This window comes from Vulpes vulpes, chromosome 10 (genome assembly GCF_048418805.1).
Source record: "Vulpes vulpes isolate BD-2025 chromosome 10, VulVul3, whole genome shotgun sequence".
Classification (NCBI taxonomy): Eukaryota; Metazoa; Chordata; class Mammalia; order Carnivora; family Canidae; genus Vulpes; species Vulpes vulpes.
The window spans coordinates 56,504,878-56,525,813 of NC_132789.1; the positions used below are offsets into that span (position 1 = coordinate 56,504,878).

The 20,936-nt window shown below is 40.7% G+C and overlaps 1 pseudogene; it reads right to left on the reverse strand.

Annotated features, from left to right (window-relative positions):
- Window positions 1-1,285: 1,285 nt before the first annotated feature.
- Window positions 1,286-2,937, reverse strand: LOC112915027 (histidine--tRNA ligase, cytoplasmic pseudogene; annotated as a pseudogene).
- Between the last annotated feature and the right edge of the window lie 17,999 nt (window positions 2,938-20,936).

The following is a 20,936-nucleotide window of genomic DNA, read 5'->3' on the forward strand; positions in this document are numbered from 1 at the left end:
TAGAAAGGCAACAAATATCATACAGATTCTTCGGCTGTTATAATTCATGGACACTGATAAGCTTAAATTTAGAAGGCATGTTTTCTTAACTGAGTCATTGATACCATTCCTATTATTGTGTCAATTCAGAAAGAGATTTGTAATAACCCAGGGTTCATAACCCATAGCCTACCCATGAGGGGCTTTCGGGGGTCTGTAAGCCCCACTTCACCAAATTCGCGGAGATATAGTGTGCGATGGATTTGTATCCTCTCAACTCAGCTAAGTTAGAACCATGTTTTCCAGAATTCCCTTTTCTACAGATTTCTAGGATAGTATGGCCCTCAAGAGAAATTCTACGCAAGATTGAGAATGCAGAAGTGGGGCAGTAGTCGTTTTTTAAAATTTTTAAATTTTTTTAATGCTTGAAAGGTGGATGCAGGACACCAAGCGCCGTTCGTTGGAACTCAGGCATGTTGCTGCTTATCTTCAGGCTCACCTTGAGGGCCCGAGGCAGCAGCTGGGCCCCTGCCAGATGCTCCTGCAGGATCAGCTTCCCTGACTCCTGGACCACATGCATATTTAGTTCCACGGTGGAAGGCACCACCTTCTCTTTTATCCGGCTTGTCTTTGCTTGCTCTACTCCACATCCATCTTCTTTTCCCAACTGCCTGTAGACTTCATGTGCCAGCACCAGACACAGAAACAACTTTATACCCTTACTTAGGGCTCTGAACTGGCTCCCACAGTACAGTCATGTCAAATCCCTATAATAAACTAGATATACGCTTATTTATTAATTACATATTTGTAATTAAGAAATACATAAAACAAATATCCATATGGTTTTGCTTAAACTCTGATACATAGTATGCCAAAGCATAATTTTTAAAAAGCTGCAAGTGTAGCTCTCGTACAGGTACATCACGGGCATGACAAACTTAGCTTATTGATGAGGGAAAGAACAAGGTGGCAAAGACTGTTCAAAGAAAAGATGCAGGAAATTGCTGTCAGTAAGAGACAGGATGCTAGAATATGATTAATAATTCAGATTAAAAACTGGATAGTTTTTTTTTCCAGTGGTTGAGTCATTTTATTGGACCTTTAGGGGTTGGTTGTGGGGAGCATTCCCTCCATCTGGTCAGGGTCCTGCATAGGGGTCCTGCAGGGGAGACCAACTTAGGCTCCATCCCTGGAGCACAGACTCAGCCCCAAGGATCTCCTATAGAAAAATGGGGTAATACCTGGCCATTTTTGCTCGTGATTACCAATAAAGTATTCATAATAAAAAGTCTCTGTTCTGACTACTGTGGATGTCTTCCTGCTGGAAAAGAAGTGTGCAAAGCTGTTGGAAGTACATATGCAGAGTCTTGTTTTAGCCACAAATAGTGCCAGTCCCACTTTCCCCTGATGGTTTGCTCAACTCAGCAGATGCAAAGGGGCTGGCTTGTTCTCCTTTTGATTTCTTCCACAAGGTCTTCTCTTGGGACGTCCACCTACCTCTTCCCTGCTGGCCACTGATCGGAGCTTGATGACCCCATCCTTGAGCTCCTGCTAACCGATGATGGCCACCAGTGGGATGCTTGCCTTCTCACAGTATTGCAACTGGTTCAGCAACTTTGGGTTCTTCTTATAGAGCAGCTCTGCCTTGATCCCAGCATTCCAGAGCTCTGAGACAAGCTTTAGTCTCTCCTCCAGCAGCTTTTTCTGTGCAGATGCCACAAGCACTTATGTCTCTGTGGTCCGTACTTTCTCCTCCATAGCCTCTAGCCTCTGCTCCACAATGGAAAAGATCCGCTCCACCCCAATGCTGAGCCCCACGCATGGCACCTTACGTCCTTTAGGGTCGAACATGCCCACCAGCCCATCATAGCGTCCTCCAGCAGCCACACTGCCCACACCCAGGGGCTCTTCCCCTGCCTGCACTGGGGTTTGTAGCAGCACCGCCTCATAGATCACCCCAGTATAGTAGTCTAGCCCTCGAGCGAGGCTTAGGTCGAAGGAGATCTTGTCAGCAATGCCAAACAGGGTCAAGTATTCAAACAGTAGTTTTAGGTCTCCCAGGCCCTCCAAGGCCTGTTTGTTTTGGGACAGTTCAGGATCCTGGAGCAGCTGTTGCACTAGGGATATCCCACCATGCTGCTGGACGTAGTCCCCAAAGTGGTCAGCCACCTCGGGTGCAAGCCCCTTTTCTCCCACCATCTCATTCTTTACTTCCTCCCAGGACACCTTGTCCAACTTGTCCCCTGAGGAGTAGATGGTACGGAACTTGCTGTCAGGAACACCACAGATGGCAAACATCCCATCTAGGATGTGCCTATCATTTACCTTGACCAGGAAGTCGCCTATCTGAAGGGATCTCAGGATCTCACACATGATCTCCAGGCACTCTGCATCAGGGATCATGGGGTCAAATTGTCCGGCAATGTCAAAGTCACACGGATAGAATTCCCAATACCGGCCTCGGGTCACAGCTGGGTTGTCGCGCCGATATACTTTGGCTATGTGGTAGTGCTTAATGTTGGTCAGTTCATTCATTGCCAAATATCGAGCAAAAGGAACAGGGAGGTCATAGCGAAGGGACAATAGCTCTCCACCCTGGTCCTTCAGATCATAGGTAAACTTGGAGTCTTCTCCATACTTTCCAGTCAGTGTTTCCTTTAGTTCGGATACAGGTGTATCAATTACTTCTGCACCATGACGCTTGAAGCAGCTGATGATGACATCAAACACCTTCTCTCCAACGGCCATCTGCCGGGGACTGTAGGCTCTTGTACCCTCGGGGGTTTCGAGCACAAACTTCTGTTTCCCTTCATCAGGGCCCAGCTGCGCCTTCAATTTCAGTAGTTTTGCCGCCTCCTCCTCGATCTGCTCAGCGCTGGCCTTCTGCTGCTCGAGGCCCCGCACGTGCTCTCCCTGAAGTCGCACTAGCTCCTCCAATGCTGCACGTTCTGCCATATTGCGGCCACCTGGCGCTGAGGGCTGTCTAGACCCAAAAACTGGATAGTTTTTAATCGCCTCTAAATTCCAGAGCTGCATTTCCAACAAATTGTTAGGTTTCTTCAAGGGGTATCTCTCAAGCATTTCGAGCTGTATGCCAAATAAAATACACCTCCTCCATCTTCTTCCTCTCCTTCCCCCCGAAAAGATACTCTAGTTTCTGTGTTCCCTGGTGGTCAGGTCACCATGATGTGCATAAGCCCAGGTGCAGGAATACAGGGGAGCATGAGGACACAATTTCTTGGAACATTAGTTTTACTCACTAGTTTTTTTTTTTTTTTTAATTTTATTTACTTATTCATGAGACAGAGAGAGAGAGAGAGAGAGAGAGAGAGAGGCAGAGACATAGGTAGAGGGAGAAGCAGGCTCCCTGCACAGAGCCTGATGCGGGACTTGATCCCGGATCCCAGGATCACGACCCGAGTCAAAGGTCAACCTCTGAGCGCGCCCCCCCCCCCCCCGGGGCGTCCCAGTTTTACTCACTAGTAAGTCACACACAGCATTATTCCACTCTCCCTGGGTATTTGCAGGGCTCATTCCCTCACCTTTAAAATTTTTGATACAATATCACCTTTCCAGTTGTCCTGACCACCTACCTCATCTGACACGTAGTCTGTTGCTCTTCCGGTTTCCTTTACCCTGCTCTCTTCTTTTTCTCTAGCATTTAATATCTAATAATACCCAATATGATTTACTTCTTTATCATGTTTATTGTTATTGTCAGTCTCACCTCTCAAGAATGTCAGCTTCACAAGGGCAAAGTTTTTGTTTTGTTTACCAAACTATCACCATGGGATCTAGGGTAGGCCACACAGTTGGCACTCTGTAAGTATTTGTTCAATGAATGAATGAGTCCACGAATGCATTTTAGAGCCACACAAGCACGGCTATATTTTGGTGTAAACTGCGAAAGCCATATGAATTAAAATGTAACACATCAATGAAAACCCTTGTTTTCTTTATAACTCGGTACGCATTTTTCACCTAAAAATTTTAAAGGAAAACTTTTGATCCCACAAAAAATGGAAATCAGTATCACATGCTTTAAATAGAAGGAAACTCTACAAAGATTATGTGATTATTAACATAAATATTGTAAATCTACCACTTAAAACCTGCTTTCTACCAGTAGCATACACTGTCCCATACTTCGGGAAATACTAGTCTAAGACATTTAATAAAATTTGAGATTAAATGTTGCTAACTCCTAAACCTGGAAGGGATTGCAGAAACTAGCCCATTTTCAGAAATGATGATATGGAGGTTGAGAGAGGTTTAAGTGACTTATTCCTAGCCACGTAATGATGCTTTGGGGCTTCCACTGCTTCATTACAGAGGTCCCATGGCATGTGTTTACCTGTCTATAACTGTGCCATTTGCAATTAGGCAAATCCTCTCTGGCATTTAGCTGCCTCTGAGCTTTTGTTCATCTTGAGCACTTCCTTTTGTCTTTCTGGCTCCTTCCCCCCTCACCCCCGCAACACACACACAGACTAGACTCAACCTGAGTGCCAACCTTCTCTATGAATGCTTTGTGTTTCTCTGTGATAGCATTTATTGGTCCTCTCTTGCATTATATTATTCTCTTTTCATACTTGTTTTATATTTCCCACTTTCCTTGAGCTTCAACAAAGAGTGTGAGCACAGAAACAGCCGTATTTTATACTATTCCTGTAGGATGCCAACCATTATGCCTTTGTAAGAGTTTGGGCTCAGTAAGATTTTTGCAATGACCTATATTGCATCTCATTACTATTTGGGAACAAAGCTGTGGAAAATGTGATGCTGGTGGTCTTTCTACATTCTGGGGTCCATCTGTTTGCTATTACCTGTTTCCCACCCAGTGTCGACACCGACCTAAAACTCCATCTGCTCTTCCTCTTCTCTTCCAACCTGATTTGGCACTAAATCCGTCAGACTCTACTTCAGATTTGTCTAGTCAGCATTGCTTGGCCCTAACGATTTTTACTAATTACTAAAGGTCTGTTTGATTTTATGTGCCTCTTGAGAGACTCTAAGATGTGAGCAAGGTAACCAATACTGAGTTCAGGACAATGTGTCAAAACTATTTGGAAAGAAGTACTAAGCAAGCATTCAGGTTTGGGACTGGAAACATTACAGATGGGAGAGTGTGACCTTGGGAAACGAATTAACCTTTCTGGTTCTCAGTGTTTTCTCCTTTAAGATGAGAGAATTAGTTACAAGGCCTCTGAAGTCCCTTCTGAATGTAACATCACTGGTAGCAAATAATCAGCCTTTATGACAGCCTTAATTCCATTTCCTTCACCAATCTTTTCTGACCTCTATCACTATAAAAATGAATTCCTTACTTCAATTCATACAGTGTTTAATTCTCAGCTGTCTTACGGTAATGCCTTATCCTGAACTGTAGTAAAGTCAGCCGTGGTAGTTGTGTTGGTCTTACTCCATTATACGGCCTCCCTTAGGTAATGGGTTCTTGAATGCACTAATAGCATCCTCATGACTTGCCCCAAATGCCTTGTTATATATAGTATCTGCAGCATGTGCTGAATTTCTCGACTGAGTCAATGAATGAATGAACTAAAAAAGTATAACATCATGATCATTCTGTGCTGAAAGAGCTAAAAACCCAAAATGCTACTAGATGGATTGTATAATTAAAGAAATTCAAGAGCCGCCTGGGTAGCTCTGTGGTTGAGCATCTGCCTTTGGCTCAGATCATGATCCCTGGGTCCCAGGATCGAGTCCCACATCGGGCTCCCCACAGGGAGCCTGCTTCTCCCTCTGCTTGTGTCTCTGCCTCTCTCTCTCTCTGTGTGTCTCTCATGAATAAATAAAATCTTTAAAAAAGAAAAAAAGAAAAATTTAAGCGAGGGTTATGAATTTTTTAAAATAAATTTAGTTTTTATTGGTGTTCAACTTGCCAACATACAGAATAACACCCAGTGCTCATCCCGTGAAGTGCCCCCCTCAGTGCCTGCCACTCAGTCACTCCCACCCCCCACTCTCCTCCCCTTCCACCACCCCTAGTTCGTTTCCCAGAGTTAGGAGTCTCATGTTCTGTCTCCCTTTCTGATATTTCCCACTTATTTTTTCTCCTTTCCCCTTTATTCCCTTTCACTATTTTTTATATTCCCCAAATAAATGAGACCATATAATGTTTGCCCTTCTCCGATTGACTTATTTCACTCAGCATAATATAGGGTTATGAATTTTGATCACCATGGAAAGCAACTCCAGAAAATAAATGTTTAAACCCAATCGCAACAGGCAGCAGGTAGCATCTGTAGTATGTAAAGGAGGAGAGGCCATGCTGCAGAGCCATCTCGAGCACAGATTCCAGAGGTGGTTGCCTGACTTTCATCGTGGCTCTAAAAATCTGTATGACCTCGGGAAAGTTAGGCAACCGTATCTCAGCTTTATCTTCTGTATCATTAAATGCATCTACTTCCTAGAGGTACTGAGAGAATTAGATAGGTGCCTGGCCTGTGTTAAGTGTTCAATAAATGTTCACTGTTATTTCATAATCAGTACCGACATATTTCTGTATGTCTGTCTTTAGAACACAAACGGGAGTAATAATGAAAGCTCTCTCCTGAGAGCTCTGTGAGATTTGTCTTTAGATCTTACGACCATTGAGTATGTTCTACTTACATCATTACAACCGGGGAAAAAAAAATCTTACCTTAAAAATCGGTGAAAAGCATGGAGGTATTTTAAAAGTGACCTGGATTCTTACTCATCCCAAGCCGGTTTAGTTTTCCAGTTTAAGAATCCTGGCATCCTGGCTTGTCAAAAAACTGGCATAACATGAACTGCACACTGTACTTATCTTCTTAATGTATGCACTTCAGGCAGAAAATTAATGAGCGTGCATACTCTCCTTTAATGCTTCAGAAAGCAAATTCTCTAGAATATTCTCTAAAAATATCATCCTCTTGGAGACAACCAAGTGATTTCCTCAAATCTGTCATTTGATGTGAGGCTGCAGTTAGAGAGTAGGGTGCAGACAATGGTTTGCATCCTGGCTTTACCACTTCCTAGCCACATACAACTGAACATGTTATCACATATTTTAAACATCAGCTTCTCCATCTGTGATACAAGAATAATAATAACATCCTTACTCAAAAGACTATTGTAAGGACTAATTGGGATCACAAAGAAGGTACTGAGACCAGTGTGTTAGACAATAAAGGATCAATACGTGGGATAGCTATTATTATTTCTGATGAAGTACACCTGAAATTATATCAAATAAACTGGTAAACATTTAAATCCATTTAGGTAGACTGCATTTCATAAAGAGGTTCCAGTTTCCTATGATACCAGCTGATTGAACAAGCTGAGGATTTTTTTTTTTTTATGAATGGCAAATTTTTGCTTGCACAGTGGAGAGTCTCTGTAACAAGGTTCACATATCCGGGGATAGCGGTATCACCACAACAAATCTCAGTATCATCTCTCTCATTGCTGGAAAACTGACCGTCCATAGGATTGTTGCCCTAGATACAGGCAGTTATATTTTTTGAGTAAGAAGAAGAATAAGGGGACGCCTGGGTGGCTCAGCAGTTGAGAGTCTGCCTTCAGTTCAGGGCGTGATCCCATAGTCTTGGGATCGAGTCCCACGTTGGGTTCCCTGCATGAAGCCTGCTTCTCCTATGTCTCTGCCTCTCTGTCTCTCATGAATAAATAAATAAAATATTTAAAAAAGAAGAAAGAAGAAGAAGAAGAAAGAAGAAGAAGAAGAAGAAGAAGAAGAAGAAGAAGAAGAAGGAGAAGGAGAAGGAGAAGATATTGTAGTAAGGATATGAGAGTGTTCTTAAGGCAAGAGGATTTCTCGTGTCTTGCCCAGCAGAAGAGCTGTAAACCTTGATAGCACCTCCACCTGACGGCATCTGGGGTACAGGGACTGCTTCAAGGTCAGAATATGCATTTATATTTCCCTTTCCTGCCCCTTTCCCCAACTTTTCACTTCATTGACCACTGCAGGATGAAGTCTGGGAAAGCAGATGAAAAATTCAACAGCATAGCAGAATTCAGTGTTACAGTAAGATGAGTTTTCAGGCAACTCAAGCTATAAGGAATGTTTCTTGAAAAACGGGGAATTATAACTTGAGCAGTTTGGGACTAAATCTTTTTTAAAAATTCTTTTTGGTAGATAAGTTGATGATTTAAGATTGCAAAGTAAAGTGCCAAGGAAAACAATCCCAGATTTAGTGATGAGCAGAGAAGTGACCTCTAATTTTTATGACCCTCTTGAGTTCTGCTTTAATTCACAACATTTCCACTGACAGCTCACCGAACTGTGTACGTGTATCTTTTCTTTCCACATAGAAGTCATGCTCAGAAGCTCACAAGCTGCTTTAAAATGTCACACTTCTAGCTGCAGTTCTAAGACACAGCACATCTATAATTTCTTCATATATTTCCACAAATGGAACCTATGTACAGGACTTGATGAGGCCAAGATTAGAATAAACTGCTATTATGAAACAGCCTGTTACCTATTATCAGCCCCCATCACCCAGTCTGTGTGTGGAGATGGAGAGCACAGAGAAATGATATTAAAGAGAAATGAAATTGTTCAAAAAGATGGAACAAGAGACATGTGCCCAGCTCTACAAATGAAAGGTCCTGGAGTATAACTATCTCATTCATATTAGGTCATCGAGCCAGAAAAAGCTGAGGAGCACTTAGAGCCTTGGTACTTATAATACTACAACCATTTAGTTCTCTCTCTGCCTTTCAATCGTTTTCTCTCTCCATCCCCTTCCCCCCACCTCCAGCTCTCAGTCTTCCTCTATCCTCAAGTGAAAATTCTCTATTATTCAAATGACAAAAGCAAACCTGTTTGAGGAAAAATAATAAAACTTCTCTTTTCTTCCAATCTATTGTTCTTCTAGTGTTGTGAAAACTATTATATGATCCTCAGACCACAGAATACCACTGAGTAGCATCAGGCCTCTAATAGATACTTTAGCAAGTGGTTGCTTTGATGATCAAAATCATCTAGATTTGGGGGCACCTGGGTGGCTCAGTGGTTGAGCGTCTGCCTTTGGCCCAGGGCGTGATCCTGGAGACCCGGGATCGAGTCCCACATCGGGCTCCTTGCATGGAGCCTGCTTATCCCTCTGCCTGTGTCTCTGCCTCTCTCTCTGTGTCTCTCATAAATAAATAAGTAAAATCTTTAAAAAATCATCTAGATTGGATAATTCAATCTTCTTTTTAATTAAGCAGCTATTTCTAATCATCATTGTACAGGAAGGTATGGAAATGGATAGATTTGAAGCTGCATTTATAAACTGAATTTATTGTAGCATTCTAGAAATTTAGAGATCTGGGAGGCAGTTGGGCAGAATTTTTTTTTATCAACGGACAGAAGAGTCTTAAAGGAAGAGCTAAGAAGGGAGGCTGGGGCTAGAAGGTGGCATCTGGGGAAATGGGCCAGAGCATCAAGAGTAAAATGATTCTGAGACACGAAGGTGCTGGATATTCAGGTTATGGTGTTCTAGCAGCCAGGGTCTCACTTCCTGAGAGCAGCCTCCTTGAGTCCACAGCATAAACTGTGTTCCTTCTTTACTCCTCCCCGCAGCATCTGCAGTCGATGAATACCTTAGGATGTTTGATGGGAAAGCCTTGGGCCTTTTGACATGCGAACTGGTGAGTCACAGAAAGAAATGAAGTTGGTTTTACTGGAAACAGTTTGCACATCTCATGCTCTCAGTTTCTCATCGGGCCTTTTATAGCCTTATTCGGAATATTTCCTCTGCCCGCCGAGTGGCTCAACATGAGAGTGTGTCATCGGTTGATTATTGCTTAACAATATTTCCCCCTGATAATAGTTGAAGATCCAACAAAACAAACAAGAAACCCCAAACAAGCAAAAAGCTAGCAGTCACTGTGAAGAGGAAGATGCAGAAAATATAAAATGTATGCAGAAATGCACATATAGACCATGACTGATTAATGTGAGAGGGACTTTGGGGTAACTTTGTAACAGTGACCAAACACCTCTTCTCCAATCAATCCCTTAAAGCCAAAGACTTCACTGAACAACTTCCTCAGCCCAGTGCATTCACCCAGGGGCAGACATAATCATCCCAGTTTTGGAACTCCCATAACACTTCGCTCTTGCACCAGAAACACACGGTGAAAATTAAAACTCGGTATTAGAATTAGACGTGCTCTGGCTAGGACTCCAGGTGCTGGGCAGGCTCCTGCATCTGCAAAGATGTCTTTCTCATCTTGGTTTTCACAGCTTCTGGTTTAGTTGCTGGTACTGGGGAAGCTTTAATAAACAATTATAAGTGATAATGATCCAAAGAGAGCATAAGTGCCTTTACTGTCATGTGGATGGCTAATGTTAGAACTGAGACTAAGAGTCATCATGATTCTTTCACATACAATGTCAAAGATACCTCATGTCTCCCTGAAGGATAACTCTACTCATGTCATTTTCCTGCTCAAAAACAAGATAAAAAACTCAAATGGCTCCCCATCACTGGAAGAACTCTGGACTCTTCTTAATATCTGGTCATAAACCCAGTGCTCTCCCTTTTTGCCCCATTGCACAAACTCAAACCTAGGAGTCATCTAGATTCCTCTCTTTCCCTCCTGTACTTGATAATCAAGTCCTATCAGACCTGCCTTCAAAATATGCCCCAAATTCGTCTATTTCACTCTACTTCCTCTGGTACCTTCCTAGTTGAAGATATCGGCATCCCTCACTCAACCATCTAAAGAGGCTTTTCACAATGACTGGTCTCCTTGTTTCTAGCCTTGCTCTTCTTAAATCCATTTTTCAGATAAAAGAGCAATCGAATACATTTTAAAAGTTGTCCATTTACCTGCTTGTGAAAAATTTTAAGTTGATAAATGTTATACAACATGTTGCAAACTGTAATATATAGCATAGACCATTGCCAAGATTCCAATATCATATATATGTTTTTCTACATATTTTAATTGTACATCCAGGGCTTTCCTTAAGACCATCTGGCAACACTTATTTTCTCTCCTTTCTTTTCATCAACACTAAATTGTGCTGCTTCTTATTTCCCTGGCCATGTGCCACCTTAATGAACTAATTCAAGGTCTCAGGGCTTAACATGATACTCCTTCTAGATTACATTTGTTTTTGTTTTTCTAGATTACATTTGTGTTGTAAAAGTTGCCTATGGAGCTGACATCAAGGATTAACTAGGAGAGGGAATTACCAGCACAAAAACTCACCAAGGGAAGTGTTTCCTGGAGCCTCTCAAATCCACCAAGTTTGATGAATGGAGCTAGAAGAGGTTTTGTTTTTTTTTTTGAAAAACAAATTGTAAGTGTAAAAAAAAAAGCCATAGGAGAAAAGTTAGAATTCTATAGAATACAGACGTGCTCCAAAACGATGATAGCCCTGACATTTTGAGATTCAATAGAATGAGGATGAGGGGAGATGAATTAAGTTTTACTGACTTACTAAAAGTAATTCCAAGAAAAAAATTCCCTGAAAATGTCCTTTAACATACACCCAACAACACACACATTGCCTAGAAAGATTGCAGAGGTTAATGACACCAGATGGTGGTGAGATGAGGAAGTTTTTCAATATAGCCGTTAGCAAAGCAATTAAGAGTTGAAGTCAGGTTGGCCTTCTGGTTAACAGATGTACTGTACAAATGACTGTTAAGCTGTTAAAAAAAGAAAAGAAAAGAAAAGAATAATGGAGGTCCTCCCGTGATATAGAATCTCTCAATGTAAATGGTACTGATAATTTAATGTCTTAAATACACATTGTGAGAACAACTTCTTAGTGGCAAGGCACAATATACTTGAGAAATTACCAAAAATAATAAGCTCAATGGTGACTTCAACAGACTGGGTTCTTATGAATCCTCTGAAGTCATGAAATAGTCAGGAGACCACATAAGTGAATTAAAAAAATTTTAAAAAAATTATTTATGAGAGAGCAAGAGAGAGAGTATGTGCTGGGGGAGAGGCAGAGGGAAAGCAGACTCCCCGCTGAGCACAGAGCCTGTCTCAGGGCTCCACCCCATGACCCTGAGACCATGACCTGAGCCAAAATCAAGAGCCAGACTCTTAACTGACTGGGCCACCCAGGCATCCCCAAATTTTAAAATTTTAAAAAGAGGATGGGTTGAATGAATGGAGCTTAATGGCAAAATCATAGGGTCAATCTCTCATTCTCACTGCAGCTGAACACTGGTAAGAACACACCTTTAAGTTTTTTTTTCTCATTTTCCAGAATATACACAGGCTTTCTCAATGTTTCTCACTGAATTAGGAGATCATTAACATTCCAGATTCATACTGACACACACAATTGGATTATTAATCCAGTGAAATATTTTTGTAATGAAAGGAAATCTACAGACAACGCCAGTGAGAATTATGTCCTTGAATTGCTTAAAGACTAGGAGGAAATATGTGGTGTGCTCAGAAATACATTTGTATAGGCAGAACTGCCAGGTAGGGTCGGGTAAGTTGTGGGGCCAAACCTGCACTGTCATCTGGTCAGTCTGTAAATGGAGTGATGAACAATAGGAGTACAAGGGGGAGAAAAGTTTGTCTCATGTGGAAGACCAGGAAGGGCTTCCTGGAAGAAGTATTGTTTAAGTTCTACGCTGGTGGGAAGGTTCTACACATGTTGGAATGATTGGGAGAGGCATTCGGCCAAAGGAAACAGGCTGTTTTCTGACACCAGTGGCCCAAACCCCTGCACTGATCACAGTCCTGTGTGGTATGGTGAGTGTATTGTCATTCTCTGTGGGACTCCTTCACATACCTACTGCTTCCTTTGCCTCACACTCCCTCCAACCACACCCCCCACCCAGCCCTGCCCCAACACTTTGCTCAGCTAATTTACCTGCAGATATCAGGGTAGGCTTTACTGCCCATCACCTACCCTCCATCCCCGCCTGGGGTAAGCATTACTCCAAATGAAACATTCTTTGTAGAACTCTGGGCAGATCTGTTATCACACTTCTCATACATGTTTCATACAGGTTTTCTGTACAATACAGCTTCTTTCAAAAGTTCCTTGATGTTTATAAAAGAGAGATCATAGATAGTGAGATTGCATATCTCTTTAGTTTTTTAAACTTTGCTTTTAGAACTTTAGGGTTGTTATCTGGTTAAATAAATATGTCACATCTGGCTTGCTCTGCCATTCATCTCCATATAGCGAGGATATAAAAACGTATAAGTTTCTGTTATTTTGAAATATACGGTGAGTATATGACAAGCCAAGGTGCTTGGACATTATCCACCGATCCATCCATTCAAAAACTATTCTCTTCATACCAGGATCATTCCAGACATTGGGGGTACAGTTGGAAACAAGACAGAAAAGATCTTGCGGGGTTAGCAGGGGGGAGATAAACATGTAAACAAACAAATAATCAAAAATATTTGGAGATGGTAGGTGCTATTGACAAAACAAAATGGAGTTTGTGGTAAGAGATGGGAATATGAGATGACTTATTTTAGGTGGTTTGAGACGGCATCTCTAAGAAAAGGGCATTTAGGTAGAGAAACAGATGGCAAGAAGGAAGCAAGAATGAGAACTGGGAAAAAATGTGTGGGGACCAATAATACAAAATTTTAGAAGACAGTATTCAGATATTTCACTTCAGGGAGGAGTAGATCCATTGAATATTAGTGATACATATCATCTAGGCTTCTACAGAGATCCCCCTTCCCTGCCTCCCTTTCCTCCTACCCCCAGAATCAACAACTCCTAATTAGAGGAGCAGGTCCTTGAAACTGGGGAGGTGAGATAAAGTTCATTTTAATTTCATTTCCATTTCCTACTTAAATAACTCCAAAGAGTACCTCTTTGTTCTCTTCCCAGCCCTGAGCCAGTTAGGCTTCTTGCTCGCAAAACAGTGAAATTGACTCTGGTTAATTTAAGATGAAAATAGGTTATTGGAAGGTAATGGGGATTTTCTTCATCTGATGAAACTGCTGGAGAGTCAGCTTTAAAAACTGAGAGGAAACAAGGGGACCTAGCCAGCAGAGAACATAGCTAAATCCCCAAAAGGAGCATTTGCTTAGGGCACGGAGCTGGGCTCTGCCCTACATGACCTAAGGTCTTCTCACAGTGCTCTTGTCAGGATTAAATTTTAAGATAATACCACAATAGCTGTTGTTTATGTTGTTTTCAATTGGCCAACTGGATCTCTCCCTCCAGATTCAGATTCCTTGGCAGAAATCAAGGAATCAAGTCGGCTGATTCTAACTCCATATGTCAACATTTGGAAATTGGATACGCTGGTATCCATCTCACAATGCTATTGTCAGGATTAAAATTTAAGATTATACAGAGTACCACAATAGTTGTTGTTCCTATTTTGAGCCCTTGGGACACCCGTTCTTTGAGGTAACTAAAGTCCCCATTTACACCTTGATTCTGATTCTAATTGTTCCTGTTACCATCACAGGTTTCCATCCAGTTCCATCTTGCCAATTTATTGCTCTTTTCCTCCTTTATTTTCTCTTCTGTCTCCTATCTCATATTCTGTGGGAAATCTCAATTTTCAAAATTACATATTGGTGTTTTTAAAACATTACTGGACCATCTGAGAATTTCTTTCATTTTATGAGGGAAAAGAATATTTCAGGGAGAAGTGTCAGGACTCTGGTTCTTCTCTGCCATATTTCAAAATTATGGCTTTGTTTTGTTCTTGGAGACAAATAAGTATTTTATCCCTGTTTTTCTTCTCTAAGTCCAGATTCGGCCTAAAAAATGAGGTTGCAGAGGATTATTCACTAGAACACAGTTTTTGAATCTTAGCACTACCGACATTGTGGGCTGCGTAGTTCTTTGTTTGGGTTGGTGTCTTGTGCACTGAAAGAGTTTAACGGCATTTCTGGCTGCAATTATCTCTCTCTCCTTTCCCCCACTCCAGTGTCACAACTAAAAATGTGTCTTGGGAGGTAAAATCATCCTGGTGGAGAGTAATATTCAAATGTCTTGCCCCAACTTAGGTGACTTGGATCACTTCCTTGAACAAAGAAACTAAATTATTCCAGACCTAACCATAGGCTACATCTCAAACCTCATGCCTTGGTGATAAGACAAAATTAGCTTAGAGGGTATATATGGATCATGCCCACATAGTTTTTTTTTTCTTAATGCCCATATAGCTCTATTAAGAACCTTCATTAAGCAACTGAAATGCATCCTTTTTATATATGACTTGTAAGCTCAGTGTCATTAAAATATCATAGTTCTTTCATTGTAAAATATCATTGGCTGGAGGATTCATCTTAACTCTCTTTTTACTTGTAAAACATTATATGGGATGTTCACAATTTTCTTTTTAGCTTAATTAACCATAAATAGTACATAAATTTGCATTCCGCCTTATTGAGATTCTCAGGATTGCACTCAAACTATGAATCTAAGAGTAGTCTTCAAATGTTAAAATACATCAGAATCATTGTGGGAGCTTGTTAAAATGCATTATTCCTGGTTGTACTCTTTATATTATAACTTCAAGGATAAGCAGTAGAGCCCAGGGATACAGTCAATTCTAGACAAGCCTCTCAGTGAATCCTGATGCAACTAGTCCATCAACATACATTGAGAAAGATTGGTCTAACTGTTCTTCACTTTTAGAATATAAAGATTTTTCTAAATCACCCTTGGCCCTCTAAAGCCACATATACCATCCATTTTTACCATACCAATAACACACTGCTTTTCGTAGTCTTGATCATGATCTCAAGACATCTTAAATAGTACCAGGGATTCATCTGAACTTTCTATTTAGCTAAATTTGTAGTTTTGCTTCAGGTAATTAAATTATGTACCACTGGGAGTTAAATAGCTTATTTTATAAGCCAACTGGGACTTTTCAACAGATGGATATTGGATGCTGTGGTGCTAGACTTTCCTGATGCTTGCATTGGCTAGACCAATCTTTGCTATCTTAGAAAATTCTCTATTCCCCCTAATATGGCACTTTCTACTGCCTTTCAATTTATCACCTGGGGCAAAGCAGATGATCTTCTGGATATAAAATAATTTTCATTTCAAGACTGCATAATAATATCAGTTTTAGAAGAAATTTTAGCTGACAGTTGGAGATTTGAGTTTAATTTAAAATTCACCCGACTGTGATATTACTAATGCAAAGTGCTTATTGAGGTGACAATGGATTGATCAATAGCTCATACACGTGTCTGGTCATTGACACTACTTATCAACTTGCTTTCTCCCTGGTGGCTGGACAATTTCACTTGATATTGACTTTAAGATGCATCTAGATTTTAGAGCCAATCAAATATCATAAAAGGCATTTTGCCATAAAGAAGCAATTCCTATGATTAGGATTTTAAGTCTAAGCTTCACATTGTTAATCAGTGTACTTTTAAAGAATATTAAAATGGTCAGGCAGCTTCATCTGAATTGGGGAATTGTGTCTCTTATAGAATTTTTTTAAAACAAGAAATTTTACTTTTGCATGAAAGAAATAGTAAAATTTCTGAGTTAATTAAGCTTCTGTTTATATCACACATATTAGTATATATGAATGATTGGCACATTCTTAGTAAATGTGCTTTTTTCTAATTAAAAAAAGCATAAGCTAATTCAATAAGCATCAGTCAGAAGATACAGAAACAGGTTTATCAGACAGAAAGCTACAGGATTAAGTCTGTAAACAAAGTTAATAAGAAATTGGTTGGCTGTATTTGACTTTAAAAATGTGTGTTCCACGCTGGTAACCCAAGAATATATTCCAAAATGGATTATTTCTATCTATACTATGTGCCAGTGCTTCTTTTATTCAGTAGGTTAAGAACCATCTGACAACTTGCTTTTACTCTACAGAGAGTACAAATCAGAGGCACAGAAGAAAGCGCACAGGTTTAAGGAAACCTGGACTGCTCATCTTATAAACCATCATTATTTATCCACCCAAGCTCTCTGAAAAGTGTTACTAGAGAACATAGGTCGACAAGAAAGCTGAGAGTAACGGACTTCAAAGGATGCTCATGAAACATCTCTGGAGGCGATTAGGTAAGTGGTATCTTAGTTTCATTAGGAGCGGCCCATCTATATCGGAAAACATTTCTTCTGATCTGGCCAAACTACAAGAAGGCAGCAGAACCTCCACCTTGCAGAACCCCAGCAACACCAAGAAGTCTTCTGTGTTGTTTTTCCATAGAGTCTGGCCTCTAAGGTATCATGATCAAGTGAGCATGGGATTTTGTCAAGTTCAGAGGCTCCTGAGATTTATCTTGGACTTGGAAATCCTTGGTGCATCTGTAGCAGGAGGGTCGTGGAGCTGAGGGCCACAGCCATGGGTGATGGAGGTGAGAGCTCTAGCACAGCCTCTCTAGTGGCAGTGAGCATCCCCCTCACAGACCATAGCCTAAATGTAGCTAATGAGGGTCAAAATGATAGTGGTGAAAACTAGAATAAGAAAGAGAGAACAAATAAGAAGGAGGGACAAAATTGCTAAGAAAGGCTAGCTGGAACTTGTCAATTTTTAAAATGGGAAGGGAAAGAAAGGCAGGAAACAAAACAAAACTAAACAAAAAAATGCTTCCTGTTTCTATGCCTGGGAGACTGTGAAGATAGCAGTGGCATGAATAGCACTTGGAGAGTCAAGAGGATAAGCATTTGGGAGCTCAAAGATGTGAGAAGCTTTTGATTTATTAAATTTGAAGGGCAAGTGTAGTTGGAAATGTCCAGTTGGCTCCTGAAGGAATAGAAATAAAACTCAAAGGAAGATTTGGTAATTTGCACAAAGATGTCAGTGGAAACTCCAGGGACAAAGTACAGGGATTAACGAAGAGGTGGCTAAGGAAAAAAAGGTTCCAAAATACATTTAGCACACGGGGGGAAGGAAAGCAGGCCTCTTGAAAAGACAATTCTGAAAGTATGTTCAGAAAGTTGCGTGTCAGAGAATCCCATTTCAAGGAAAGGGCTGGTCAGCTGTGTCAGTGATGGGAAAATCTAAGGCAGGTGATGATGATGAACACAGCAGAAAGGAATTAAAGCAGCTTGTGATTAGTTGAAGGCAAAGTTGGAGGAAGATCATTTGGTGACAGTCCTCCAGGGATTGTGCCAATGACACCTTATATTTCATCTCCAGTTCAGCCTGAACAGATGGCACAAATGAGAAGCTCTTCATATGCAGGTTTCATCTGGATTTATAGCCCAGTTAGTCCCATTTCCTTATTTGCCTCCAGAAGGGCTGGAAGCAAAACCTGTCTGCATTCCCAGAGGAGGCAGCGTAAGGCTCATTAACAAGATGTTTGAGATGGCTTTGCCTGCAGTTTCATGAAGAAACTTTATGAATTAGCAATGTAATATGTAGTGTAGTATATTCTCTTACCACTACAGATCCACATTTTGGCGCTTATTTTATAGCTATATTTTAAATGAAATATAATTGGTTCTGAACTGTCAGATGTCAGTATCTTAAAGTAAGCTATTGAAAGTAAGATTGATAAAGTTACTTTCATCTCGAATATTAAGATATGGTTTCCTGTGAATAATACAAATATGGCACTTTCTTAATTTCTAAATCTAGCGAATCCCAAATACTACACTGACATCCCCTATAGTCCATGCCAGAGGTTTGAAATAAAGTCTGAAATAAACACTTAATTCATTTCTATAAAAATATTTCAGGTTTCCTTTTTGATGTATGGCACTCCTCTGATTTTATGCATATGTCCTGAATGTTAATATTGCTATTTCAAATGTCTTATCATATTTTACTATATTGCATGATGTAGTGACAATTTATGAAAAATAGGACTACAGTTTGATTAATTATAGTCCACCAGTTATACTTCTGCCTTTGAATTAATCAGTGATTTCTTTTATAATAACCTCAGTATTCCTTTTACAGATTTTTTTTAATGGATCACTAATATTCCTACATTCCATTGAGTTATATCTGGTTGCAAATAATAGAACACTACATTGAATTAACCCCAGCATTCTTTTTTTTTTTTTTTTAAATTTTATTTATTTGAGAGAGAGGGCGAGAGATCACAGAGGGAGAGGAAGAAGCAGACTCACTGCTGTTCGGGGAGCCTGAAGTGGGACTCTATCCCAGGACCCTGAAATCATGACCTGAGCCAAAGGCAGATGCTTAACCAACTGAGCCATCCAGGCATCCCAACCTCATCATTCTTTAAAAGTCAGCAACAGAACCCAGCACAGGAATCTGGCTGGGCTCCCAGAATGATCTAGAACAAGGGCTTTGTCCTTTTCTATTCCACAGTTTTTTTCTGAGGACTAACTTCCTTTGCCACAGTCAACACAGGAAACATGGGGATCAATAGTGCCCTGATTTATGTGTTGTAATTCAGCCATCTAGAGAGAAAGTAATCTCTCTCTCAGTTCCAATTTTAAAATTCTGAGGCAAAAGACTGGCTATTTTTTATCAGCTGTTATTCAGTCTTAGGTGAATCAACTATGGCCAAAAAGTGGGGTCCAGAGAAGAGACTGGGATTTTTGACCCAACCTGTCCACTGTGGACAGGAGCCAGAGATATGTTGGACAAAATGGTTGCCCTGAATCTATAGCCATTATGACCATGAAGGGAAAGTACCTAGAAAAGTAGTATGTGCTATAAGAGTCTGTACTTACAAAGTGATGAGATAACTTGTTGATTCAGTCACTTAAATTTTTAAAAAACTGGCTGATTTGTCTAGAAGAAAACTATAACCATAACTATCATTTTAGTCTGTTTAAATAAATTTATTTTGGAATATTTGTCATTTGGGGCACATGTGAACATACTGCGGTTAATTTTAATTTATTATTGGGGGACTCTTTTGGAAAGCTGGGAGAGCAGGGGGACGGATTTTTAAAAACACAAGACACCCAGTCTTATCCAGTCACTGTGATAAGAATGGGGAAGGGTGTAAGTGGAAGTCTATTAGCACTGCCTCTTCTGCTTTGCTTTTTCATGCCTGGAAACCTGGTAGGACACCTATGGTGCCTCATTCACCCCTACAGATAGCAGAGCAGGAAAAGAGAAACCATGGACTACCTTTGCCTGGACTTCTTGTTGTATGACAGATAATCTCCTGACCTAATTTAAGCTGCGCTGTCGTATTCTTCTGGCATTCACAGCTGACACAACCAATGGATGTAGCTATCACAACATTAAGAAAGTATAAAATACTGTAAGTCTGTACCTTGGTACCTAAAGGTTGCTATTTTCTACTATAAATCTTTGTGGCCCTTTAGGAGGTATGGAATGCTGAATAATGGCCCCTCAAAGATGTCCACATCCTATCCCCAGAACCTGTAAATATGATATCTTACCTGGCAAAAGAGATCATGCAAGTGTGATAAGGTTAAGGATGTTAAGATGGGAAGATTATCCAGGTGGGCCCAATGTGATCAGAAGAGTCCTTTTAAGCAGGAGGTGGGAGGATTAGAGTCAGAGAGCTGTGCCTAAGGAAGCAGACAGAGGTGAGAGAGGAAAGATGTGACCCTGTTGGCTTTAAAGATGGAGGAAGGGACCACAGGTCAAGAAGTGTAGACAACTTCTAAAGACTGGAAACGGCAAGTAAATAGATTCTCCCCTGACATCGTCAGAAATGATATAACCCTATAGACACATTTTAGACTTCTGACCTACAGAATCGTAAAACAATAAACTTTTATCATTATACTACTTCGTTGGTGGCAATTTGTCACAGAAATGGTAGCAAACTAACACAGAGGCTTTAATTAACAGCAGTACAAACACACCGGACCCCTTCAAGAGTTCCCAAAGACTTGCCCAGCCTCCTGTCACCCGCCGATCCATTCGGGACACTGCAGGGGCCGTGTGAGGCTGTGTCCTTTCACTAGATTGAAATTTTCCTCTCTGATTTAATAAGATTGACATTATAGACCTGGAGGCAAATCTGGCTTCTTTTTATCCATAATTGGTTTTTGAACTCCGTTTCCTAGACGTTTTTGTGACGAGGTTGTATCTACT